The sequence below is a fragment of the Pseudophryne corroboree genome, chromosome 10 (assembly GCF_028390025.1).
Source record: "Pseudophryne corroboree isolate aPseCor3 chromosome 10, aPseCor3.hap2, whole genome shotgun sequence".
Classification (NCBI taxonomy): Eukaryota; Metazoa; Chordata; class Amphibia; order Anura; family Myobatrachidae; genus Pseudophryne; species Pseudophryne corroboree.
In genome coordinates this window covers 26,007,580-26,021,670 of record NC_086453.1, presented here as the reverse complement: position 1 = coordinate 26,021,670, position 14,091 = coordinate 26,007,580, and the positions used below count along the sequence as shown (strand labels likewise).

General features: G+C 46.2%; 1 pseudogene; it reads left to right on the top strand.

The window, feature by feature from the left end:
- The first annotated feature begins 10,140 nt into the window (after positions 1–10,140).
- LOC134967079 (5S ribosomal RNA) lies at positions 10,141–10,259 on the top strand (annotated as a pseudogene).
- Positions 10,260–14,091: the final 3,832 nt, after the last annotated feature.

Sequence of the window (14,091 nt, the reverse complement as noted above, 5' to 3'; positions counted from 1 at the left end):
TAAGATACACTCCCAGTAGGCGTAGACTAAGCGTGTGTAACTCTGCTAAATTCGCCTTGCGACCGATCAACTCGGAATGAGGGCCTGTGCCTGCTGCTAATATAGACTGGTTGATAATGAGATGTAGTATGTATAAAGAAGAAAGAAAAAAAAACCACGGGTAGGTGGTATACAATTATGGACGGACTGCCGAGTGCCGACACAGAGGTAGCTACAGCCGTGGACTACCGTACTGTACTGTGTCTGCTGCTAATATAGACTGGATGATAATGAGATGTAGTATGTATAAAGAAGAAAGAAAAAAAAACCACGGGTAGGTGGTATACAATTATGGATGGACTGCCGAGTGCCGACACAGAGGTAGCTACAGCCGTGGACTACCGTACTGTGTCTGCTGCTAATATAGACTGGTTGATAATGAGATGTAGTATGTATAAAGAAGAAAGAAAAAAAAACCACGGGTAGGTGGTATACAATTATGGACGGACTGCCGAGTGCCGACACAGAGGTAGCTACAGCCGTGGACTACCGTACTGTACTGTGTCTGCTGCTAATATAGACTGGATGATAATGAGATGTAGTATGTATAAAGAAGAAAGAAAAAAAAAACCACGGGTAGGTGGTATACAATTATGGATGGACTGCCGAGTGCCGACACAGAGGTAGCTACAGCCGTGGACTACCGTACTGTACTGTGTCTGCTGCTAATATAGACTGGATGATAATGAGATGTAGTATGTATAAAGAAGAAAGAAAAAAAAACCACGGGTAGGTGGTATACAATTATGGATGGACTGCCGAGTGCCGACACAGAGGTAGCTACAGCCGTGGACTACCGTACTGTGTCTGCTTCTAATATAGACTGGTTGATAATGAGATGTAGTATGTATAAAGAAGAAAGAAAAAAAAACCACGGGTAGGTGGTATACAATTATGGACGGACTGCCGAGTGCCGACACAGAGGTAGCTACAGCCGTGGACTACCGTACTGTACTGTGTCTGCTGCTAATATAGACTGGATGATAATGAGATGTAGTATGTATAAAGAAGAAAGAAAAAAAAAACCACGGGTAGGTGGTATACAATTATGGATGGACTGCCGAGTGCCGACACAGAGGTAGCTACAGCCGTGGACTACCGTACTGTACTGTGTCTGCTGCTAATATAGACTGGATGATAATGAGATGTAGTATGTATAAAGAAGAAAGAAAAAAAAACCACGGGTAGGTGGTATACAATTATGGATGGACTGCCGAGTGCCGACACAGAGGTAGCTACAGCCGTGGACTACCGTACTGTGTCTGCTGCTAATATAGACTGGTTGATAATGAGATGTAGTATGTATAAAGAAGAAAGAAAAAAAAAACCACGGGTAGGTGGTATACAATTATGGACGGACTGCCGAGTGCCGACACAGAGGTAGCTACAGCCGTGGACTACCGTACTGTACTGTGTCTGCTGCTAATATAGACTGGATGATAATGAGATGTAGTATGTATAAAGAAGAAAGAAAAAAAAAACCACGGGTAGGTGGTATACAATTATGGATGGACTGCCGAGTGCCGACACAGAGGTAGCTACAGCCGTGGACTACCGTACTGTACTGTGTCTGCTGCTAATATAGACTGGATGATAATGAGATGTAGTATGTATAAAGAAGAAAGAAAAAAAAACCACGGGTAGGTGGTATACAATTATGGATGGACTGCCGAGTGCCGACACAGAGGTAGCTACAGCCGTGGACTACCGTACTGTGTCTGCTTCTAATATAGACTGGTTGATAATGAGATGTAGTATGTATAAAGAAGAAAGAAAAAAAAAACCACGGGTAGGTGGTATACAATTATGGACGGACTGCCGAGTGCCGACACAGAGGTAGCTACAGCCGTGGACTACCGTACTGTACTGTGTCTGCTGCTAATATAGACTGGATGATAATGAGATGTAGTATGTATAAAGAAGAAAGAAAAAAAAAACCACGGGTAGGTGGTATACAATTATGGATGGACTGCTGAGTGCCGACACAGAGGTAGCTACAGCCATGGACTACCGTACTGTACTGTGTCTGCTGCTAATATAGACTGGATGATAATGAGATGTAGTATGTATAAAGAAGAAAGAAAAAAAAACCACGGGTAGGTGGTATACAATTATGGATGGACTGCCGAGTGCCGACACAGAGGTAGCTACAGCCGTGGACTACCGTACTGTACTGTGTCTGCTGCTAATATAGACTGGATGATAATGAGATGTAGTATGTATAAAGAAGAAAGAAAAAAAAACCACGGGTAGGTGGTATACAATTATGGATGGACTGCCGAGTGCCGACACAGAGGTAGCTACAGCCGTGGACTACCGTACTGTACTGTGTCTGCTGCTAATATAGACTGGATGATAATGAGATGTAGTATGTATAAAGAAGAAAGAAAAAAAAACAAGGGTAGGTGGTATACAATTATGGATGGACTGCCGAGTGCCGACACAGAGGTAGCTACAGCCGTGGACTACCGTACTGTACTGTGTCTGCTGCTAATATAGACTGGATGATAATGAGATGTAGTATGTATAAAGAAGAAAGAAAAAAAAACCACGGGTAGGTGGTATACAATTATGGATGGACTGCCGAGTGCCGACACAGAGGTAGCTACAGCCGTGAACTACCGTACTGTGTCTGCTGCGACTGGATGATAAATAATGATATAAAAAATATATATATATCACTACTGCAGCCGGACAGGTATATATTATATAATGACGGACCAGCTGGACACTGTCTGTCAGCAGAATGAGTTTTTTATTTTATAGAATAAAAAAACACCACACAAGTCACACGACGTGTGTTTAACTTTTACAGGCAGACATTCACAATACAATATAGTATACTATATACTGGTGGTCAGGTCACTGGTCAGTCACACTGGCAGTGGCACTCCTGCAGAAAAAAAGTGTGCACTGTTTAATTTTTTAATATGTACTCCTGGCTCCTGCTATAACCTAACTGCTCCCCAGTCTCCCCCACAATTAAGCTGTGTGAGCACAGTCAGATATTATACATAGATGATGCAGCAGCACACTGGGCTGAGCACAGATATGGTATGTGACTGAGTCACTGTGTATCGTTTTTTCAGGCAGAGAACGGATTATATTAAATAATATAAAACTGCACTGGTGGTCACTGGTCAGTCACTAGTATAACTAACTAATACTATCAGCAAAATTCTGCACTCTCTGTCTGAGTACTCCTCCTAAGCTCCAGTAAATGAAGTTTCACTGTCTCACTCTGTCACTAGTATAACTAACTAATACTATCAGCAAAATTCTGCACTCTCTGTCTGAGTACTCCTCCTAAGCTCCAGTAAATGAAGTGTCACTGTCTCACTCTCACTCTCCTATCTATTTCTTCTCTAAACGGAGAGGACGCCAGCCACGTCCTCTCACTATCAATCTCAATGCACGTGTAAAATGGCGGCGACGTGCGGCTCCTTATATAGAATCCGAGTCTCGCGATAGAATCCGAGCCTCGCGAGAATCCGACAGCGTCATGATGACGTTCGGGCTCGCTCGGGTTAACCGAGCAAGGCGGGAAGATCCGAGTCGCTCGGATCCGTGTAAAAAAAGCTGAAGTTCGGGCGGGTTCGGATTCCGAGGAACCGAACCCGCTCATCTCTACTTTTAACACCAGCAAATGTTACTCTCAGGAGGTGTACAATCCTGAATCCCGCTTTATTACTTCTGTGAGAAGCAGAAGAATGGAAGATAGACAAACACCACTATCACAGAAGTAATGATAGTGTTAGTGGAAAGGCAGCAGACACTGAAAATACACAAACTTTTTTTGAACATGAACATGACTGCATTGAGCTTATGAGACAAGAAACAGCATGTGTTTCTCACATCACTTATATTCCATTGCCTGATGCTGATTTAAATCTTTATGTTGATGGTTTTAGGTATTATGTGAATGGTGCCCCATACATAGGATGTGCTGTAGCCACTGACATGGAGGTGTTAATTCAACAGCCATTACCTAGTCACATGTCTGCACAAGAAGCTGAACTGGAAGCTCTCACACTTGCCTGCATATACAGCGAAGGTCAATAAGTAAACATTTACACAGATTCCAGATATGCTTATAAAATTGCTATAGATTATGGGTGGTCATTCCCAGTTGATCGCTAGCTGCATTCGTTCGCTGTGCAGCGATGAGGCAAAAAAAGGCACTTCTGCGCATGCGTATGCACGAAGTAATATTAGTTTCCCACAAGGTCTAGCGAAGCTTTTCAGTCGCACTGCTGGCCACAGAGTGATTGACATGAAGTGGGCGTTTCTGGGTGTCAACTGACCATTTTCAGGGAGTGTTCGAAAAAACGCAGGCGTGGCTGGGCGAACGCAGGGCGTGTTTGTGACGTCAAAACAGGAACTGAACAGTCTGAAGGCCTCGTAAGCGCTGAGTAGGTATTGAACTACTCCAAAACTGCACAAAAAAAAATTGCCGCCGCTCTGCGATCCTTTCGTTCGCACTTCTGCTAAGCTAAAATACCCTCCCAGGGGGATGCTGCATAGCGTTTGCACGGCTGCTACAAACTGCTAGCGAGCGAACAACTCGGAATGACCACCATGGCCCGATCTGGAAAAGCAGAGACTTCCTGGGTTTATCAGGTAAACCAGTTAAACATGCAGATCACATCAAGGCTTTGATCACAGCTTTTCAGCTACCTTACAGGATAGCAGTGGTCAAGATCAAGGCGCACACTAGAGACACCACATGTCAGCAGAGGGCAATAGATTGATAGACCAGGCCACCAGAGAGGCTGCCTTACTTCCACTACCCCAGGGTGAGCCAACTTATGTGGTATCCCAATTCCCCAAGTTTGACAAAACCACACTACACCAGTTCCAGAAGCAGGCACCCTTTAACAGGGAGGGCAGGACATACAAGGAGAGTGGTGCAAAGGTCAACATTTGTGTCTACCAAAAGCACTTTACCCTATTATTGCCCAAATACAACATGGGGAGGTGCAGATATCAAAGGATGCTACAGTATGGTGGCAGCAACAAATAAACACTGGATTGCACCGGGGTTTGCACAAGTAGCGCAAGCGCTAATATCAGGCTGCATAGTCTGTACTTTGAATAACCTGGGTAAGACAGTCCCAACCCCCAATTCAAAACAGGGATAGTGCATGCCAAATAGGGTCAAGGCTTAATGAAGAAAGGGCATGGCCACAGAATAATCCCTATATGTTTCTCAGTCACAACTTTTCTCAAGAAAGACAGAACATACAATCAGGGCCGGTTCTAGCCCTTGTGGTGCCCCGGGCAAAAATAGGGGCGTGGTTCATACAGGGGCGTGGTCAGTTATGCCCCCCTGTAGAGTTGTGCCCCCATTTGTGCCCCCTGTAGAGTTGTGCCCCCATTTGTGCCCCCAGTAGAATTGTGCCCCCAGTTGAGTAGCGCCGCTTACAAAAAAATACAAAAAAATTTAATTAATTAATTCTTACTTTCCCCACTCCTGATTCCCAACCGCTGCTGACCTCCACTGCTGACCTTTTCCAGCGCTGATCCTCAGATCTATGGGAGAGACATCATGACGTCCCTCCCATAGCACAGCATGGTCAATTATGACCCCTAGTCAATTATGACCCCTAGCGTCAATGTGCCAGTCCCACAATGCTGTGCGGTGCGCGATGATGTCATCACACACCGCACAGCAAAGGTCCTCTCCACGAAGGGAAACTAGACGGGTAGCGTCTAGTTTCCTTCACAGCACCGCACAGCACCGGGGGGCACTGACCAACAGTAGCGGATCTTGCCATGGTGGCGGCGCCCTCCAGATGGCAGTGGCGCCCTCCGGAAGGCGGTGCCCCAGGCAAAAATCCTGTGTGCCTGTAGCAAGATCCGCTACTGCATACAATGACAATCTATTGCCCTTTGGTTAAGGATTCAGACCCTAATCTTACCTGCAAAATAGATAGGATAAAGTTGTGCAGTGCAAGCTACTGCTACACATAACAGTAGTATCGGTCTGCACTGCACACCCAAATGCAGAAGCCTGATGCCGTGCCGCGTGCTCAGTGCGCGCCTCCTTCCTTTCCTTTATGCGGCCACTCCCACAATGCTGTGCAGTGCGCGATGACGTCAGGCGCACTGCACAGCAGCATGGGAAAGTGGGAGGGTCAGCGCTGACTGCGCTGACCTGCATTTACATATTAAACATAATGGCGCCAGGGGCAAACGCAGTATTTTTAAAGGGGGGTTTCCAAATATTAGATTTATGAAAAAGCATTAAAAAAAACCATGTAACTTGTTTTGTGTAGTCACACTTTGGAAAAGAACGAAATAATAGATCAAAGAGATGATAGACAAAAAATAAAATAAACCCCCAAATGAAATTTAGCTTTACAGTATCACAAAAGCCAACATGCTAAGTGATAGTCCACATAAAATTAATATAATCCTCTTTTAAACTTGTTAGTGGGTAAAACTTTAATGCATATTATAAATAGAGATGAGCAGCTTGGTTCCTTCAGAAGTCCAGCCAGGTTCGGATCCATGCACATAGGCCCTCATTCCGAGTTGTTCGCTCGCTAGCAGATTTTAGCAGCATTGCACACGCTAGGCCGCCGCCCTCTGGGAGTGAATCTTAGCTTAGCAGAATAGCGAACGAAAGATTAGCAGAATTGCGCATAGAAATTTCTTAGCAGTTTCTGAGTAGCTCCAGACCTGCTCACAAATAGCGATCAGTTCAGGCCGTTTCGTTCCTGGTTTGACGTCACACACACGCCCAGCGTCCGGCCAACCACTCCCCCGTTTCTCCAGACACTCCCGCGTTTTATCCTGGCACGCCTGCGTTTTTCCGCACACTCCCAGAAAACGGCCAGTTTCCGCCCAGAAACACCCACTTCCTGTCAATCACACTCCGATCACTTCAACGATGAAAAATCTTCGTTCAGGCGTGAGTAAATCTACTAAGTTTTGAGCAAAAATACTTAGCGCATGCGCACTGCGTACCATGCGCATGCGCATTTTTGCCTTAATCGCTCCGTAGCGAAAATCGGCAACGAGCAAACAACTCGGAATGACCCCCATTGCTGTGCGTCATTTTCTTGAGCAGATACATCCTCTTTACAGAGATCACGACACTCTCGTGATTTAGATTACATGCAATCATGACATATCGGGTCAGGAAGATGCATACCTCCCAACATTACCCTGTGCAGGAGGGACACAATGCTCTGCTCCTGGACTTTCCTCTTAATGTATGATTGCCGGCACCTGTGCTGAAACACCTTTCTTATCCACTAACCTGTTCAATACAGGTGATGGCAATCATACAGTAAGAGGAAAGTCCAGAAGCAGAGCATTGTGTCCCTCCTGGAGAGGGTCATGTTGGGAAGTATGCATGCAGTCATGCGCGTGGATCCAAACAGGAATAATCTAAACCTGCCACACATCTCTAATTGTTGACAACGCCGGAGCCTTTTAGAATTTTTTTTTTTTTTAAAGCACTTGAGCAATTTAAGGCAGTCGTTGATGAAGCCGTCATTTCTTATCATGGTTTCCAGAGACAGTGATGGAAATTCAGCCTGGCAACCATAGGCAGGATCTTTTGACTTTATAATTTAAAAAAAAGGAAGCGCTTATCAATTAAAATTATACACTCATACCTGCAAAGGAAAAGTGATTATAAATAATGTATACAGCTCTTTTGAGAAACAATTGATGATGGAGGTAATTTATATCTTTTTGAATGTGGAGGGTTCCATTGTACGGTCCGGGTTAGATGGTGCTTTGTATAATGCTTTAAGAGCAACCTATCTTTCCCTGCTCACCCTACCTTATGTGAGCCGCTAACCGTGGCTGACCTTTGGTTTTACGGTTCTGGTTCCCTCCTCGCGGCTGTTGGCATCCGTGGCGCTTTGCGATGATGTCACTCCTGCGAATGCTTCCTCCGTCTGTGTACTCGCTCCTTTTGACTATTGTCACCACTTTCAATATCCTACCACAGCCATGCATGCACACTGTACATTTAAAAAAAAACACAGGGCACACACACACAGCATACTTACACATACATAACACACATACAGTAAACATAACACAGCATACTGTACACGCACACACACACCTCTTCCGTGATGGTGAACCTGCCAGGTTGCCACGTGGCTCATCACACCTGCATCCCTGTCCATCACACCTGCTATTTTGGCGCACTGCCCGGACAGCCACTGCCGGTTCCATTCTCAGTGCTCCGCGTCAGGTGGTATGATTATGATAGCCACCAGATGTGGAAGCGATGACAGGTGAACCGGCAGTGGCAGGCAGGCCGGGCAGGCAGTGATCACAGTTGGGAGCCTGCGACTGGTACAGAGATGGAGACAAGGCTGTCTCTGTCTCTAAAAAAAAAAAAAGTGGTCTGTCAGGAGGAAGGGGGGGGGGGGGGGATTCTGCGCTACTGGGCACCCAGGCGCCATGCAAGCAGGTGGCGCAGCTGCGTCAGCACCCTTATAGCTGCGGCGCCCAGGCAAAAGTCCTGCTTGCCCATGGCAAGAGCCGCTCATGCTCAGACCCACTATCCTTTTCAGAGGATTCAAATAGACTCCATACAACTGCCCAACTGTTGTTTGTACCGACCTGTTTAGCCACTTGCAGTAGGCTAAACATAAACATATTTAACATATTTAAGATTACATCCGCAGGTTATGCAGTAAATAACCGCTTGAGTATCACAGTTGAAGAAATGTTGTAGCTTCACTGTTTGGCCATACCTGTCCATGACAGCATTGGTTTTCGATATCTGAGGGCATGATTTACATTTGCCACAGGGAAAAGAGCTTGTGACGGTGGGTTTCTTGAGTGTAGATGTTACAAGGTGGCTCCGAACTAGCTGATCTTTAATGTTCTTGGATCTACGTCTCGAGACAGCATAATCCCCGCCCCCTATTCTACGTCATGCTCCGTCTCCGTCACAGCTGACTGACGCTCCTCAGCTGCAGCTTTTATCTCCGGCCCACCGTTCAAGAATCGTCCAGCTATTGGTCAGTACTTACTTATTAGCTGCTACAAAACCCCATTCCCCACTCACCCCTCTAAACCCGGAAGTGAACAAGCCCGCCAGGGCGAAACGCGTTTTCCAAGGGGGGAACCACACATGGAGTGAACCTTTAGCTCCTGCACTGGCACCTGACGATGCCCTGACCTGTCCACTCTGATTTTTTTCAATCTTGGTGACCATAAGCCCACTGCTGTTCTGTGTACAATATACACAGACAGCAACATTCTATGTGCATTCATTAATAAGCTTTATTTGACTATATATCCGAGTAGACCTGTTTAGTACACATACAGACTCTTGTTATAAGCTCTATTTTCTAACAGCAAAACATATATAACAATTTTTTCGAAAATCTTTCTCTTATCCTTTCCATTTCTTTTGATTTGCTAGTTTACACCTGGTAGAGATTTTACACTGTTATGCTGAGTTTTCACCAGCAGAGGCCAGTATACTGTTATAAGATTCTTTCATTCATTGTGATCCTCAGTGCTTTTGTCATTGATAATATCATTATTTTCCTGGCTCAGTTTGTGGGATTCACCACACCTGATTTTGTTAAATTCAACTGAATTTCTACACTCAGCTCAGGATGTATTATGATCATTAATGAGATTTCTCAAATTGATGCTTAAAATACCATGTTTACATTGCTTGCCCAGCCTGAGTAACATAGTATGGATTCAAACTTTTAAAAGTGATATCTTCCTTTTCCCCAAGTGCCAATACCAGCATTTATTGATTCGGGGCGGATTTCTCTGATGACATATATAATTTCCATCTTACCTTAATTTAATTCCTTACCGGCAATTCTTCACTGACAATTTAACCAAAATTATAGATTTTATACCTCTTGTTCACGCTTTACTATTTTTTCGTGGACTTTCATCCGCGATCCACGGAGCACAATACCACAGATGTGGGATTTGATGAGCCGTGTCTAACGCAGAAAGCAGATCCACCTATTTGTACTTTACTAATTCATCTCTTTCCTTGGTAAACTGTCCTCATTTCTTTCATCCTTCTATTTCTCTTTCTCCTATTTTCCTATATAGGTGCACTCTCATTGGTGTACTTTCATATAAATTCTCTACTATCATACCACGCTGCCAATGCCCGATCTCATCCGATCTTGGAAGCCAAACAGCGTTGGGCCGGGTTAGTACCGGGAGAGGAGACTTCCTGCGAATTCCCGGTGTTGTAGAGCAGGGACTATCTCCCTTCCTATGCGACACCAACAGCAGTATCACCACTAATTCTTACTTCTATGAGATTCTTTCATATTTGAGGCCTACGACCAATCATTGTGGCTTACGTCAGAAAGTCAGGTCCTTTTGAATGCAGAAGACTATCAATCTTTGAATTTAAGTAGCCCTATTGGGACGTAATAATCAATAATCAATAATCCTTATGACCAGGCCCGTCGCTACCCGCTCAGCGAAGGGATGCAGTGCAGGGAGGCGCTGGGACGGAGAGGCGCTCCCCCTGCTCTGCATTCCTTCCCTGCTGCGCCGTCCTGTCCCCCCTGCTGCTGCTGCTGCTGCTGTGCCTGTCACTGTATGACAGGCACTGGCTGCGGCACCTGCAGCATGAAAATCCTCCTCCCTCCCCTCCCCTCACCTGTGTGACAGGACATCGCTGTGCACGGGACATAAGGGGGCGGAGCTAAGTGGGTGGAAAGGGCGGGGCTAAACGGGACAGAAGGGGGCGGGGCTACACGGACCAGGCTGCTGTAGTATAGGGAGACTGGCTTAGGTAAGTGAAGTGTGAGAGGGAAATGTGTGTGTGTGTGTGTGTGTGTGTTATTAATAAGGGTGAATGACCCGCGCTAATAGAGTGTGGAGCTGCTCCTTTAAATAGATAATGACAGTAAAACAAGATTAAAACAGGAGCGCTGGGAAAAGGTAATAAAAAATGAATGGAAAAAAAAAAAAAAAAAAAAAAAAAAGGTTGCAAACACCTGTGAAAAAAAGAAAATGGTTATTTTTGTAATGTTTACAGCACTTCTGTGCTCATGTGAAAGTCCTGTGCGTGTGTCTTTTTGTCGACACCGGAGCCGTGATCCGTGCTGCGGATCATCCATGATTAAGGACAGGCAAGTCCGAAACGCGTTGATGAGGAGTAACAAGTGAAAGCCTTACGTCATCCCACCTGCGCCACACGGGTGTGGAAACGGCAGTGCAGAAGACGGCATCAGGAATGGGGCAGTGGAATACGATCTGCAAGTGAGAACCGATGGACGGACGTGACTACAGGTAGGCAGAGTAAGGGAGAGACAGTTAGTCAGGATTCCCCCACTGCAGCCGCAGCACGGATCACGGCTCCGGTGTCGACAAAAAGACACACGCACAGGACTTTCACATGAGCACAGAAGTGCTGTAAACATTACAAAAATAACCATTTTCTTTTTTTCACAGGTGTTTGCAACCTTTTTTTTTTTTTTTTTTTTTTTCTTTTCATTCATTTTTTATTACCTTTTCCCAGCGCTCCTGTTTTAATCTTGTTTTACTGTGTGTGTGTTATGTCTGTGTGCGTTTATGTGTGCTTTAAGGATGCTACTACTACAGGGGGGGCATTACATGTAACAACGCTACTAATGGGGGCCATTGCGTGTAATGACGCTACTACTGGGGGGTCATTACGTATAAGGACGATACTACTACTTGGGGGCATTATGTATAGGACGCTACTATTACTGGGGGGGCATTACGTATAACAATACTACTACTGGGGGAGGGCATTACATATAAGGATGCTACTACTGGGGGGGCATTATGTATAAGGATGGTACTACTACTGGGGGGGCATTACGTATAAGGATGCTTCTACTACTGGGGGTGCACTACGTATAAGGACGCTACTACAACTTGGGGGGGCATTACGTATAAGGACGCTACTACTACTAGGGCGGAATTATGCATATGGACGCTTCGACTACTGGGGGTGCACTACGTATAAGGACGCTACTACAACTGGAGGGGGCATTACGTATAAGGACGCTACTACTACTAGGGGGAATTACGTATAAGGACGCTTCTACTACTGGGGGTGCACTACGTATAAGGACGCTACTACAACTGGAGGGGGCATTACGTATAAGGATGGTACTACTACTAGGGGGAATTACGTATAAGGACGCTACTACTACTCGGGGGTGCACTACGTATAAGGACGCTACTACTACTGGGGGGGCATTATGTATAAGGATGCTACTACTAATGGGGGGCATTATGTATAAGGATGCTACTACTACTGGGGGGGCATTATGTATAAGGATGCTACCAGGGCCGGCTCCAGGCCTACTAACACCCTGAGCGAAAACATGTAAAAGCGCCCCCCTCCCCATTATGTGCGCGCCGAAGCCGCGCGCGCTCCAGGAAAAGTGGGTGTGGCCTCTTGGAAAGTGGGCGTGGCCTCATAACTTCATATTATTAGACTATAAATAAATATGTTTTCACACCCGCTCTACGCACACAATTAGCAGCCTTACACATAACAGCCACAGTAGTGTTCCTTACATACAATGTCTCCAGTATAGTGTCAGATACACATAATGTCTCCAGTAGAGTGCCAGATACACAATGTGCAGTGCCAGATAGACATGATATGCCCCCCAGCAGTGCCAACTACACACAATATGCCCCCCAGCAGTGCCAGCTACACGATAGTGTTCACTTTTTAGGGCAGGGAGGGCACATTTTTAAGTTAGGAGGGCAAAATGATGTACATACTGTAATGCTTGGTGCTCATCTACCTACATGGTAAAGCATGGACAGTGCGCGCCGAAGGCGCGCAGCAAAAATGTAGGGGCGTTGCTTCGTGGGGAAGGTGCGTGGCCACATAATAGTGGCAATTCGCATTACACCACACAGTAGTGCAGTTAATACACACTGCACCAGGTAGAACCTCCTAGACACTTTGCGCCAGGCAGAGCACGTTAGACACTTTGCTCCAGGCAGAGCACGTTAGACACTTTGCGCCAGGCAGAGCACGTTAGACACTTTGCGCCAGGCAGAGCACGTTAGACACTTTGCACCAGGCAGAGCACGTTAGACACTTTGCGCCAGGCAGAGCACGTTAGACACTTTGCGCCAGGCAGAGCACGTTAGACACCTTGCGCCAGGCAGAGCACGTTAGACACTTTGCGCCAGGCAGAGCACGTTAGACACTTTGCGCCAGGCAGAGCACGTTAGACACTTTGCGCCAGGCAGAGCACGTTAGACACATTGCCTAGCCACAGACGCCTAGCGGGAACACTACATAATATGCTCCCCAGCCGTGCCAGCTACACATGACATGCCCCCCAGCAGTGCCAGCAACACATGACATGCCCCCCAGCAATGCCAGATACATAAATGGCCACACAGTGCCAGATATGTAGATACAGAAAAGCCCCCACAGTGCTAGATAAATGCCCCCACAGTGCCAGATAAATGTCCCCACAGTGCCAGATAAATGCCCCCACAGTGCCAGATAAATGCCCCCACAGTGCTACATAAATGCCCCCACAGTGCTACATAAATGCCCCCACAGTGCTACATAAATGTCCCCACAGTGCTACATAAATGTCCCCACAGTGCTACATAAATGTCCCCACAGTGCCAGATAAATGCCCCCACAGTGCCAGATAAATGCCCCCACAGTGCCAAAATGTCCCCATAGTGCCAGATAAATGCCCCCACAGTGCCAGATAAATGTCCCCACAGTGCCAGATAAATGCCCCCACAGTGCCAGATAAATGCCCCCACAGTGCTACATAAATGCCCCCACAGTGCTACATAAATGCCCCCACAGTGCTACATAAATGTCCCCACAGTGCTACATAAATGTCCCCACAGTGCCAGATAAATGCCCCCACAGTGCCAGATAAATGCCCCCACAGTGCCAAAATGTCCCCATAGTGCCAGATAAATGCCCCCACAGTGCCAGATAAATGCCCCCACAGTGCCAGATAAATGCCCACACAGTGCCAGATAAATGCCCACAGTGCCAGATAAATGTCCCCACAGTGCCAGATAAATGCCCCCACAGTGCCAGAT